At 38.4% G+C, this 14,144-nt stretch overlaps 1 protein-coding gene across 9 annotated transcripts in view; it reads left to right on the top strand.

Moving 5' to 3' along the window:
• Positions 1-14,144, top strand: part of RBPJ (recombination signal binding protein for immunoglobulin kappa J region) — a 115,701-nt gene that overhangs the window by 43,100 nt on the left and 58,457 nt on the right. The window contains exon 1 of one of the 9 annotated variants that reach the window (XM_032136116.2): positions 4,414-4,433. The exons of the other annotated variants lie outside the window; for them this stretch is intronic. The gene's annotated coding sequence lies outside the window, so the exon portion shown is untranslated. Of the gene's footprint in view, positions 1-4,413; positions 4,434-14,144 lie in introns of those variants that run through there. 9 annotated transcript variants of the gene reach the window in all.

The following is a 14,144-nucleotide window of genomic DNA, read 5'->3' as shown; positions in this document are numbered from 1 at the left end:
CTCCTGACCTCATGATCCACCTGCTTCGGCCTCCGAAAGTGCTGGGATTACAGGCGTGAGCCACCGCGCCCAGCCTATTATTTATTTATTTTTTTGTTGAGACAGAGTCTTGCTCTGTTGTCCAGGCTGGAGTGCAGTGGCACCATCTTGGCTCACTGCAGCCTCCACCTCCTGGGTTCAAGCAATTCTCCTGTCTCAGCCTCCCCAGTAGGTGGGACTACAGGCGCCCACCACCACGCCCTGCTCATTTTTGTATTTTTAGTAGAGACGGGGTTTCACCATATTTGTCAGGCTGGTCTCAAACTCCTGACCTCAGGTGATCTGCCTGCCTCAGCATCCCAAAGTGCTGGGATTACAGGCATGAGCCACCACGCCTGGCCAAAGATGAGTAATTAAAAAAATTAATATTGTGATTATTATTTATTTAACAATGTATGTATGCAGTTATTCATGTGTTTGTGGTATGTAGTTTTGCTGTTACTTGTGGTTACTAGTATAGTAATTCTGGTCTTCATAATACCTACTTAATCAAAAACCTTTTAAGTTTTTATTTTTATAAAATTTTGAGTGATATAATGAAAAGTTTCTTAATTATACGAAATCTTGGAAACCTGATTTTTGTACTGTGTGTTTGGTATTAAATGCTCTTTTTAAAGAGTGGTAGAAGTGAGTGAAGAATGCTGAATTAATTAATGTTACATCAGATTCAGAACTCTCTTTTAGGTAATAAAAGAAACAATATTGGGAAGACAGGTTTAAATCAATCATGGGTAGATAAGTGCAATAGAAATACGCTGGTATAGTCCATGATTTTTGTCAGTCTACCTTAATGTTAAAATCCTTTTGGTATGTTAGCAGTTATATTCTTAATGGAATTTAGTTGTTAAAGTAAGATGAAACTGCTTTATATTAAACTCTAGTCTATAATGACAGTGATCTAATCAAGTTCCAAGGTAGAATCATCTGCTTATTAGCCAAGGCAGTCAATCAGTTCAATCAGGAATTTTATGTCTGATGGTACAGAATAGTATCCACCCTCTAAAAAGATATTCTTGGACATAATGGTTTCAGGATAGTGTTCAGTGTATTGTTTACAAAATTGTTTCTTTATAATACTTGCTATCTCAACTTTAACATTTCTTTTTGGGGTAGCACTTGAGAATCCATTTGTTTTGTTTTAACTCCACAGAGGTTTTTGATGTACAGCTAGAGTTGGGAAGTCCTTTTCTCTTTGGAAGACTTTTTTTTTTTTCTTTTTTCTTTTTTTCTTGAAATGGAGTCTTGCTCTGTTGCCCAGGCTGGAGTGCAGTTGTGTGATCTCGGCTCACTGCAACCTCCGCCTCCCAGTTCAAGCAATTCTCCTGCCTCAGCCTCCCCAGTAGCTGGGATTACAGGTGCGAGCCACCATGCCCAGCTAATTTTTTGTATTTTTAGTAGAGACAGGGTTTCATGTTGGCCAGGCTGGTCTTGAACTCCTGACCTCATGATCTGCCCATGTCGGCCTCCCGAAGTGCTGGGATTATAGGTGTGAGCCACCGTGCCCGGCTTGGAAGTCTTTATAGCTTTGTGGTTAAGAGCTTACTTAGATCCTGGGGTCACCTCACCTGCATTTCAAATCTAATCCTTCTCTTGTTATTGTGACAGGTTCTAAGAATGACTTGAAAAAAACCAGAAATTTATATATTAGAAAAATAAGCATATTGTTATATAATTATATAATATGATTTATATATAGATAATTATATATATATATACACACAGTGCAGGTTTGGGCATGTAGGAAGCCAGTGTCAGATTAAGTGTTGATGATTATTAAATGCCAGATTTGATTTTTTTTTTGTAGAGGGTGCGCTATTACATTTTTCTTACTCTGACTGAGTCTTGTTATTCCTAGAGTAAGATAAGCCATCACTATTTGACTGATGTTTTCAATTTTTTGGGCTTTTTCTCATCAGTGAAAGAAGGTGGCCACTGGAGTCTGCTACTTTATCCATGATCATCTTATCCTGCTGGGGTGATTTGTGTGTTTTCTAAAGCTGTGTTTTTCAAATTGCAGGCTTCAGCACATTCATGAGTTGGTCAAGAAATAAATTCAGTGGGTTATGACCAGCATTAAAGCATGTATTAGAATAGAAAATAAAATATCAGTGCATTGAATATAGAAAAGAATGTATTTCTTAAAACTTGTTTTAGTTTTATCAAAAGATTGAAATAAAATATATCCACATTTATGTGGATATTGTTTAGCTCCACTAAGTGTATGTTTCCCTTAGTCATAGACGTCCCTTTTTTTTTTTTTTTTTTTGACGTCCCTTAAAAGTGGTATTAGTTTTGTGTTATTTTGCCTTCTGAGAGGCAGTGACCAGCTTAAGTTTCAGTATGCTTTCTAATGCTATGCCATATCCTCTACATTACTTTCAAGGGTCCTCCTACCATCTTTTACTTTCATTTTTTGAAGTAAAGTTGTTAGAGAATATCTAAGGAATAGAAAGAGAGTAGAACATAGCAGCAGTGGCTTTTGAGTAACACTAACCAAGCCTGTTTTATTAAGTAGAGTGATGTAGTATCTCGCCCCTTGGCATGCATTGTGATGGTTATCAACTCATAGATAGTGGTTTTCAAACTGCCAGTGGTAGCACACTCTGGAATCAGTTTAGTAAGTTGCTGCCTCCCGTGAACCCCCAACCCCCAAATGAAACAGAAAAGAACAAAATAGAAAATGTTTTGAATGTATCACACAATATATACCTTTCGAAAACTTCGGTGTCAGTGGCATGTGTATGTATGGGATTGCAGAGACTAATTTCTAGTGATTACCAACTGGAAAACTATGAAACTCAGTCTAATAAATTCATATTGCCAAGCTGACCTCAGCCACAAAAGCTTCAGATATCTAAGACAAATATTACCAGATCAGTAGTTTTTTTTTTTTTTTTTATCTCTGATGGTACAGTTAGTTTGCTGTAAAACTTTCGTTTTGTTTTGGTTTTGTTTTTGTGTTGCTGTATCGTTTTGTTGCTGTATCGTTTTGTGTATGTGTTTGTTTGCCCTGGTAAATATATATATGTATTTATTTTTATTTATTTTTTGAGATGGAGTCTTGCTCTGTCACCCAGGCTGGAGTACAGTGGCGTGATCTCGGCTCTACTGCAAACTCTGCCTCCTAGATTCAAGTGATTCTTCTGCCTCAGCCTCCTGAGTAGCTGGGACTACAGGCGCATGCCACCATGCCTGGCTAATTTTTTGTATTTTTAGTAGAGACGGGGTTTCACCGTGTTAGCCAGGATGGTCTCAATCTCCTGAACTCGTGATCTGCCTGCCTTGGCCTCCCAAAGTGCTGGGATTACCAGCATGAGCCACCGCCCCCCGCCTGTCTTGGTAAATATTTAAAGGTTCATACATAGGAAATTTACAATACATCCTAGTTGTGGAAGGATTTACCCTTGGCTTTGCATTGATGGAAGAAACTCATGCAGTTTAAAAAAAAATACAAATAGGCCGGGCGTCTTGGCTCACGCCTGTAATCCCAGCACTTTGGGAGGCCGAGGCAGGTGGATCACAAGGTCACGAGTTCGAGACCAGCCTGGCCAATATGGTGAAACCTCATCTCTATTAAAAATACAAAAATTAGCCAGGCATGGTGGCGGGCGCCTGTAATCCCAGCTACTTGGGAGGCTGAGGCAGGAGAATCTCTTGAACCCGGGAGGTGGAGGTTGCAGTGAGCCGAGGTCATGCCACTGCACTCTAGCCTGGGTGACAGTGTGAGACTCTGTTTCAAAAAAAATTAATTAATTAATAAAATAAAAAGAAAATACAAATAAAATGATGATGCACACTAAAACCTATCAGTTCAGGCCAAGTGCAGTTGCTCATGCCTGTAATCCCAGCACTCTGGGAAGCCGAGGTGGGCAGATCACCTGGGGTCGGGAGTTCAAGACCAGCCTGGCCAACATGGTGAAACCCCATCTCTACTAGAAATCCAAAAATTAACCAGATGCGGTTAATCTCAGCTACTTGGGAGACTCAGGCAGGAGAATTACTGGAATCTAGCACACGGAGGTTGCAGTGAGCCAAGATCATGGCACTACACTCCAGCCTGGGCAACAGAGCAAGAGTCTTGTCTCAAAAAAATGAAAAATAAAACCTCTCAGTTTCATTTTTTATATGTTAGGACTTGTTTGTATAATAGGTGCTTCTTCAATTCAGAAGGCAAATATAAAATTTAAAGTTGCAAAAAATTAAGCATAAATCAAATACATTACAAATATTGAAGGCAGTTAAATGTTCAAATGTTAAAGCTTCTGTTTTTGTGAAGACTTCACTAACATTTAAAATTTTATTTTTCTTGGATTAGTTCCTGTGCCTACTGCAGTGTCCTCATAACAGCAGATGTTTGCTTTATAGATTCATTGAGGATGATCACAGAGTTTCTGGTGAATATTTTAAAATAAATAAGGCTTCAAAGCAGGGTGGTATCAGCATATGTATATTTTAAGATTGTCTAAAATATAGTTTCTTTCTCCTTAGAAAACAGTGAAAGGATGAAGACTTCTGGTAAATTGTTTCACAGCAGTGGAATTTGTACATTAGTTTTCTACACTTGGGAGTTGAAAAATGGAAGAATTATTTGCCAAAAGAGGAGGACAAAAGATAATACGCATAATTCATCTTTTTCTGCAAGTTCTTGGAAATTTAGTCAAAGTACATAGTTCAGTTCTCTGAATTGGGCATGATATGCTCTTCAGAAATCATGTTTTGAAATTACAGAAGATAAATAACCTCTCCCAATCAGTGTGTTAACTACCCTGATGATGGTTGCTTGTCTTTGTACAGATGTGTGCAGGCATACATCTTTAGTGGTGGAGGCAGTAAATGAAAACATATGGATTCAGAGTATGGAAGAGTTGAATTCATTTTTTTCTATTGCTTTGTTTCACCAGATTCCCCCTATTCCACATTAACCCCTTGTCTTCTCCCAACTCTTCCTACTCTTTTCCATAGCGTTGTTTGGCTTTTTGGCATTATAAGAGGATTGCTTTTTTTTCCCCTTAAGTTATGTTTACTCACTTCGTTGTCACCGCTTTCCACCTCATGCTGGTTATCCTGTTGGAAGCACAAGGTTTTATGTTGTCTCTCTGTGGAATTTGTTTCTTCAAAGCTTTGTCTCTTCCCTTTGGTTGTCATCATGCATGATAGCAGCTTGTATTCTTTTTCTTTGGTAAATTTCTTCTCCTAGAATGTACTTTAGAAGGAAACTAAACTGCATTCTAGTTTAGTTGGCCCCAAACTGAGATCAGTAGCCAGAGATGGCACCCAAGGGTGATGAGGGGATTAAAAATGCCTGTAGAAGTGTTGGTGGCCGCAGCTAAGCAGCTAGATTAATCAAATGTGCATGAAATTTAACTTTAAATAAACTCCTTTATTGTTGAATTTTCTGTGGAAAAACTAACTTGAGTGAGAAATTCTAGCCCTGGGGCAGGGATAGGCCAGAGATAAGTAACACAAATATGCTTATAAAATGGGGGTGACTGGGTGCAAGCAGAACACACTGAAAGCATTCATATTTGAAATAAACAGTCACTATTTCTGTAGGGAGCCAATTTTCAATCCTTGGTCTACTTTCCAAATCTATTCTTTCCCCCACCCTCATTAGCAGATTTTGCTTATTTTGTTGACTCCTACAACTCCATCCCCTGGGACAGTGAATAGTCATAACAGGTATTCAGCAAATATTAGTCAAATGAATGAAGTTTTGATACTACTAAGTTTTTAAGACATGCATCTATCCTGTTATGGCAGAACAGGTCATACTCTTATTTACCAGCCTCGTAATTTACAAACTGAGAGAATAACTAGATATATAAGAAGGTAATCTTATTTTGAAATGATTTCAATTTCTAGAAATTTGTCATCACTGATCTCTTGTGAGTTGGGGATTGGTACATCTGAAGGCCAAGAATATCTGAGTGTGTTATGCTAACATTGAATCAATATTGCACTTACAAGATTTCCCTTACCAAATGATTTACCCAGTCTTCACAACAGCTCTGCAGATTGCTAACAATTAACCTTCCTATTTTACAGAGACGGAAGCTCTAGAATAACTATAAAAGTGTTGGGATTTTTTTTTGTTTCTTTTTGTTAGAAAAACCTGGATTTTGAGGAAGCAAAATGTGGAAAGAGTTTATGTAATAATTCACCAGATTTTTCTCACAGTGGTAGATATCCAAGTGTGAGATTATTTGATTGTGATCTATGCTCGTATTCCACAGAAGAAAAGCTCTGTATTTCAACTAAAACATTTCCATATTTGGGACTGACCAGATTTGGTTTGTTAGGAGATGGACAGTTGCCCTTTTATGGCCACTAGATACTCCATTGCTCTCTTTTATTTCTCTTCAACTTGGTGGCTGTGACACTCCCTCAAACAATCTTTTCTTTCTCTTTTTTTCACTGCTCTTTTGTACTCCAGTGTTCTCTGCTTTCCTCCCTCTCTCTTCCAACCTTCCAGCCCCTTTCTCTCTCTTCTCCTCCCATTCCTCATTTACATGCAGCCTGAACAAACAAAAGAGTTTGCTGTACATTCTCCCTGTAAAAGAATAGTATGTGAACATTGCTTTTGAGTCAGCAAACTGGGCGGGTCAAGTGAGAAGTTATCTGACTAACAAGGATCAAGTCAGGAGGGTGCTGGGAAATAGCATAAATCTTAGATCTTAGGAGATTGTCCAAAAAGGAGAGAGCTGATCCAGGATGAGTAGTAGTTTTCAGAATAAAGGCCTTGTCGAATATAATAACTGGACCAGTGGTTTTAATTTTGGAGAAATACTAGAACCAAACCAAAACATGGATAAATAGTAGGAAAAATTAACAGAATGACTCACTTTCAACTTGATTTTTGTTCCAAAGTTCAAATTTTTACTTAGAATTAAGGTTTTCTTTTCAATCTGAAATTCTGCTTTATATCCTGAGCTTCTAACATTTTAAAAGCACAGATAATCAATTTGTTAACTAATAACATTATGTTTAATAATATTGTCATTATTTTCTTAAACACAGTGGTATATTATTGTTATTACAGTAAAGAATTGCCTGGGTGTAATTGCTGGAGACCTGAACATGGTGTATCACATTTTCCGATCAATTAGTTTTAGACTCAACAAAACTACATCAGGGAATTTGTAAGGTGTATTGAGAGACTCCCATTTAGATCTTGACACCAGTTCTTTATAGAATCTTTCAAAAATGTGGATTATCACTTTTTTGAAGTGGCAACATGCTTCATTAAAGAACGTTGCTTGTGGAGCAAGTAATAACAGTAAGCTATGGTGTTGGATCTTTGTAGGGCATTCTCAATGAGAAAGATAGTTCTATCAATTTTAGCTACCTGAATTTGGTAAAATAGTTTGGTGAAATTGTAAAATTTGAAAAGTTAGGGGCTGGGTACACTGGCTCACGCCTGTAATCCCAGCAGTTTGGGAGACCAAGGCTGGCAGATCACGAGGTCAGGAGATCGAGACCATCCTGGCTAACACGGTTAAACCCGGTCTCCACTAAAAATACAAAAAATTAGCTGGGCATGGTGGCGGACGCCTGTAGTCCCAGCTACTCTGGAGGCTGAGACAGGAGAATGGTGTGAACCTGGGAGACAGAGCTGGCAGTGGGCCGAGATTGCGCCACTGCACTCCAGCCTGGGCAACAGAGCAAGACTCCATCTCCAAAAAAAAAACTTGAAAAGTTAATGTCAACTTACAATTTTTTTCTCCATCATGGAAATTAAACATTACACATCAGTTTTCTTAAATCATCATTTAACTGTGCTTTAATCATGTTAAATTGTAATTGATCTAAATAATAATGGAGTTTAATAGATAAGATTCCATAATAATCTTTTTGTTTTGGTTGCATGTGTTTTAACAGGTGACTTGCTATTATAGTTTATTCATATAGGGAGCACCTACTGCGTACAGATTTGTATTTGAGAACTCAATATTGTGCACGAGTCATCTTGAATGTGAATAATACAAGCTTATAACTTTGGCGATATTTCTCTAATGGGCATGTGTGCTATTAAGAAAAAATACTGCCCAGGATTAAAAGTTATAGCCTAAAATATTGAGTGTGCATTTCCAGTTTATTGTGGAAACTAGTTGGCATTTTTTTTTCTCAGCACAAATACAGTGGTATGACATTTTCTTCATTGCTAGATTACTTAGTTATAATTCTTTAGGAGTCTGAATTTGACTGATCCCTACAGCTGTTAACACAGATTTCCCTGGTTTATTTCACCTTATGGTATTGCTTCATATTCTCAAATTGGAATATTACAGTATTTCATCCTTGGGATTCAGCAGTTTTGGTTTGCTGAGAAATCAATTACAGGTTAAGTGATTTCTTTGAAACATTAAATAATGATAGGTGGTTTGTTTACTGGGAAAAGAGAATAAATGTTATTAGTGAATTGGGATAAAGTCATTATTTTGGAAAGGCAAAGAATATAAGTAGTTTATGGAACAGAATATGGCTTCCTTATTTGTTTTATATGTTGGGGCTCATTATCTTTAACCTTTGTTGATCATTGTGGAGTCAGGAATGAGGGAAACCCTCACCTTGTGGCTTTCTGACCTTCCTTTTTCCTTTTTAAATTAGAAATAATGCTGACCTCTCAGGATTGTTAATGATACTTAAGAATACACATAAGGAGATGTATTCTATCTATTACTGTCTCGTTTACTTTACTACATGAAGCCAGTTGAGGAAGCTATAGGTATAAGTGGCAATGAGAGCTTTATCTAATCTTACAGATTTAGAGAATGGAGATAGAGAAGATAATTTGGAAATCCAGTTGATGGAATTTGTTAGTGAACTGCCTGTGGCAGAAGGCAAGATGAGGGAGGAGGTCAGTAGTACTAGTGCTGTAGACAGTAGAGACTCCACATAACTTTAGGAAACATGCCTTTGCAGAAGTTGGTGAGAGAAGGAATATTAAGAATTAAATAGCTACAGTGGAGCTCATCTTTAAAGAAAAACTAGCCTCTTGTTTCTTAATTAAGCAATTTGACATAGGGCGATTGACTAGACATTTAACTAGTAAATTAACTCTGTAACACAGCGCCTTTGCAGCTTGTACAATTTAAGTTCACACATAGCATAGCAAAGTATCAAGTAAATACATAACATGAATGACTCAAAACTGAAAATCTTGTCCACTTCCTAGGAGCCTTGTTGTCTTCTGCATTGCCACCCCGACTCACTCTCTCAAGGCTTGCCCTCCTATACTAGTGTTTCCATAAGTTACTGATGATGCATACTTTAATCAGTGCTTGGTGATCTGGCCAGTCTCAATTCCAGATCTTTCCTTTGCCTGTGCTGAATAAAGGCAAACATCGTCAGATGTTTGTAGAAGCATTAATGAGCCTGTAGTATTACCGAAGGCAAAGCAAGCTTGCAGTTAGATCTTGCACCATCAAGTCTTGTGCTCCTGTGCTGTTTTTTTCTCTCTCAGAGCCTCATGGGCTCTGTGAGGCTTGAGTGAGCAGATACTAGCTGGTGGGCCTGCTCTTTTGGTCCTAGCAATGCAGGAAGGCAACATGACAGCTTAATGGCTCAGATACACGTTGGCAGAAAGCCATTCTTTAAGCTTTGAATTGTGGTTAAGACCGCTTCTTCAAAGTGGTTTTCATTTTTACCACAAATGTAGGTTTGATCATTATAATATAAGTTACAATTCAAAAGAAGAAATGTATTGCTTTGTATTAACACTCAAGCAAAAAAGGCATTTCCTTTTTCATGTAATGGTGTTACATAAAATGTTTTGGAAATCTCTTCTCCGCCATTCTGAACATAGGAATTTTGATTCCCATCATTTTATTTTAGTTTATTGGGTTATTTTTAAACTCGTGTAGAATATCTACAATGTCCTATTTTATATGTGTTTAAAAGTGGCAATTGTCATCTTTAATTTTTTCCTTAGGGGCAGGCTTCTCTGAAATAGCTTAACCCCTTATAAACCTAACTCGTGATCTTTCCTTTGTGCATTAGACCTTATTTTGAAGGGCTCCATAAATGCTCTGGTCTGTGTTATTGAAAAGGAAAGATGCACTGCTGGATTCAAGTACATGAAAATACCAAACTGTGTGTCAAAGGCTTGGCTGCTAAGAAATTGGTCAAACATGGTTTGATGGAGGCTGGGCTGGTACTGTGTCTGTGTAATTTCTGCCAACAGAAAAAAGAACACAAAACCTCTTCATTAAATGGAACTATATGTAGATTCATGTTCTTTTTCAATTTAGAAAAAAAGCGTTCTTTGCAGAATTCTGATTGATAGTGTAAGCCGTACATTCAGAAGACTGTCACAGTCCCTACTGCAATTGTAACATAGTGCTCTTCTGCAGGAAAAATGCAAGAGAAATTGTTTCAGAATCAGATTTATGACATACATATATGTGCACACTCAAGTGTCTTTATGTGTGTATGTATGCAGTCAAGGTGTGGCACCCATAACAGATGTCTTTAGATTTCCTGAATTTTGTGTTTACAGCTTTATTTTTTACTTTTTTTTTTTTTTTTTTGAGACAGAGTCTTGCTCTGTCACCCAGGCTGGAGTGCAGTGGCACGATCTCAGCTCACTGCAGCCTCTGCCTCCTGGGTTCAAACGTTTCTCCTGCCTCAGCCTACTGAGTAGCTGGGCTTACAGGTGCCCACCACCGACTTACAGGCGCACACCACCATGACCAGCTAATTTTTGTATTTTTAGTAGAGATGGAGTTTCATCATGTTGGCCAGGCTGGTCTCAAACTCCTGACCTCAGGTGATCCACTCGCCTTGGCTTTCCAAAGTGTTAGGATTACTGGCGTGAGCTCTACCATGTTTACAGCTTTAGAAAACATTTTCTTACTTCTAGTAATCAAGGAAAAATTTACTCTTTACCCTTACAAAATTTAGTCAGTAGCTGAAGGATTGGGAAGGTAATGAAAGAAAGTTGCCTTTCAGATTTTTTGTTGCCTCCCTCACTCACACTAAATCAGTGCTGTATCATAGAAGATTTTAGGTCAGTTAATGCACTTTACAATTATGTCATAAAAATTCATATCCGGTCACCTTTTTTTTTCTTTTTTTTCGAGATGGAGTCTCGCTCTGTCACCAGGCTGGAGTGCAGTGGCGCCATTTCTGCTCACTGCAACCTCCGTCCCCCGGGGTTCAAGCAATTCTCCTGCCTCAGCCTCCCGAGTAGCTGGGACTATAGGTGTACACCACCATGCCCAGCTAATTTTTGTATTTTTAATAGAGACGGGTTTCACCATGTTGGCCAGGATGATGTCGATCCCTTGACCTCGTGATCCACTTGCCTCCCAAAGTGCTGGGATTACAGGCGTGAGCCAGTGCGCCTGGCCCCTGTCACTCTTTTCACAACGTAGTGTCCATAATTGAAATGCAATTAAATTCTGTCCTAATGCAGAGTACGTGGAAAATCATGAACATTATAATCTAGTTAACATTTTGAACCGAATTTACCAGTATATGAACTTGCGCAAGGTAGTTTCTAAGCTGGTTTCCTCATCTGTATGATGAGGATAATGACACCTACCTGGTAAGATTGATGTGAAGGCTGGGCACGGTGGCTCATGCATGTAATCCCAGCACTTTGGGAGGCTGAGGCAGGGGGATCACTGGAGCTCAGGAGTTTGAGTACAGCCTGGGCAATGTGGTGAAACCCTGTTTCTACAAAAAAATACAAAAATTAGGTAGTCATGGTGGCTCGCACCTATGGTCCTAGCTACTGGGGAGTAGGATCACTTCAGCCTGTGGAGGTTGCAGTGAGCCAAGATCACGTCACAGCACTCCCGCCTGGGCGACAGAGGGAGACCCTGTCTCAAAAAAAAAAAAAGAATAATGTGGGTATGATGTGAGATACGCATACAAAGTATGTAACATAATGCCTGCCCTCCAGTAGCTGCTATTGTAATGTACTTCATATGGATAGGGACCGTGTTTCTTATTTGCTGCTATCTGTTCCAAGTGTCTAGTGTGGTACCTAACACCTAATGGGCACTTACATGTGTGTTGAATAGTGAAAGGGAAAAGGAACCAGAATCTAGGAGAACAATTAATTATTACCATTCTCCCTCATTCCTCTTCATCTCAGTTTTAGGTGAAATAGGCAAGAGAATTTCACTACTTAAACAATTTGAAGTGAGGGTGAGAAATAAGAGAGAAAGTGCAAGGAAGAAAACTGTGTGACATCTTTTATATACAAGCCAGTTTTCCATAATCACATTGTGGATTTTCCATGGAAGGTGTTCAGTCCCCAGCAGTCTTTGTTGGGACACACACAAAGCAGGCACGAAGCCCATCATGTAGCAAGTCAGGGGAAAGGGATGCTTGCTGCTTGCTGTCTGGCCGCCCTTCCTAGGGAGGCATGGATTCTAGAACAGACTTCACTATGCTTCTCTCTCGTTTTGTATCCTTACCTTGATGGTAATAGGAACCATTTATATTCATACATATACTCCTCAGATTCCTTTTTATTTCCTTTTTATTGCTAGTTTTGACAACTACTTGTCTGTTTTTTCTGTTACTGGGCAGCTGGAGCCACCTGACCTGGCACTAACATAGGACCCTTCACAGCTGAGCTTAGTTATCCCTCTCTAAGCCATAGTTTAAGGACAAACTAAATATATTTTTTTGTGGTAAAATATACATAATGTAAAATTAACCATTTTAACCAATTTTAAGTCTGCAGTCCAGTGGCATTAAGTACGTTGATGTTGTTGTGAATGTACTTAACCATCACCACCATCCGTCTCCAGAAATTTTCATCCTCCCAGACTGAAACTCTGTGCTCATTTAACAATAACTCTACATTCTCCCTTCTCCCCCAGGTCCCTAGTAGCCACCAATTTTTCTGTCTCCATGAATTTGACTACTCTAGGTACTTCATATAAGTGGAATCATATAATATTTGTCCTTTTGTGTTTGGCTTATTTCGCTTAGCATGTCTTCAAGGTTTATTCATGTTGTGTTGTAACATGTATCAGAATTTCCTTTTCAGCTGAATCATATCCTGTCATATGTATGTATGTACCACATTTTTGTTATCCATTTGTTCATTGTCAGTGTACATTTGAGTTGTTTTCCACCTTTTGGCTATTGTGAATAATGGCACTATGAATATTAGTGTACAACTGTCTTTTAATTCCACCTTTTGTTTTTTCTGAGTATATGCTCAGAAGTGGAACTGATGGATCATATGGCAATTCTATGTTTAATATTTTGAGGAATCATACTGTTTCCATAGTGGCTGTACCATTTTACATTCTCACTAGCTATGCATGAAAGGTTCCACTTTTCCCCATATCCTTGCCAACCCTTGTTACTTTATTATTGTTGTTTTTGTTTTAAATCAGAGCCATCCTAATGGGTATGAAGTGGTATCTCATGGTTTTGATTTGCATTTCCCTAATTAGTGAGGTTGAGCATCTTTTCATGTGCTTATTGGTCACTTGTGTATCTTCCTTAGAGAAATGTCTATTCCTTTGCTCATTTATGAACTAAGTTTCTTTGTTGTTGAGCTGTAGGAGTTCTTTATAAAATCCTGTATCGATATTTGATTGTATGTATTTTTAAGGCAGTATAAATACATACTTGTTTTGAAGGGACCATTTCAGTTTCACAGTATTCATTAGATTAGATATCATTCAGTAATCCAGCCTTGAAAGAGTAGTAGTGGGCTTACTGGACACTATTATAGTGCTTTACATATATGAACCTTTTTAATTAGAAGTACATTTATCTGTGTTTTCCATTGAAGAAACTGAGGCACAGAGAGTTTGAGTAAATTTCTTGCTCCAGGTCACACCACTAGTTTGCAATAAAGCCAGGATTTCAGTTTAAGCAACCTAGTTCCTGAGTCCATGCACTTAGCCTATATGATAAACTTTGTGTGTGCTCTCATCAAGTGACACTTTTCAGGTCTTGAACACTGCTTTCCCTCTCCCAAAGATTTATCTTACTTTTTCCAGTGGCCAAACTAGAAGGCAGACAAAATCATCAGGGAACTGTGACTGAAATTCATAAAGGCATGTGTGCCATTTTAAAAGCAGTTCATAAGATGAAGTGAGGCCTCTGAAGGAGTTACTAGTAACAAC

The sequence above is a fragment of the Hylobates moloch genome, unplaced genomic scaffold, assembly GCF_009828535.3.
Source record: "Hylobates moloch isolate HMO894 unplaced genomic scaffold, HMol_V3 SCAFFOLD_17, whole genome shotgun sequence".
Lineage (NCBI taxonomy): Eukaryota > Metazoa > Chordata > Mammalia > Primates > Hylobatidae > Hylobates > Hylobates moloch.
This window is presented reverse-complemented; position numbering and strand designations above follow the sequence as displayed.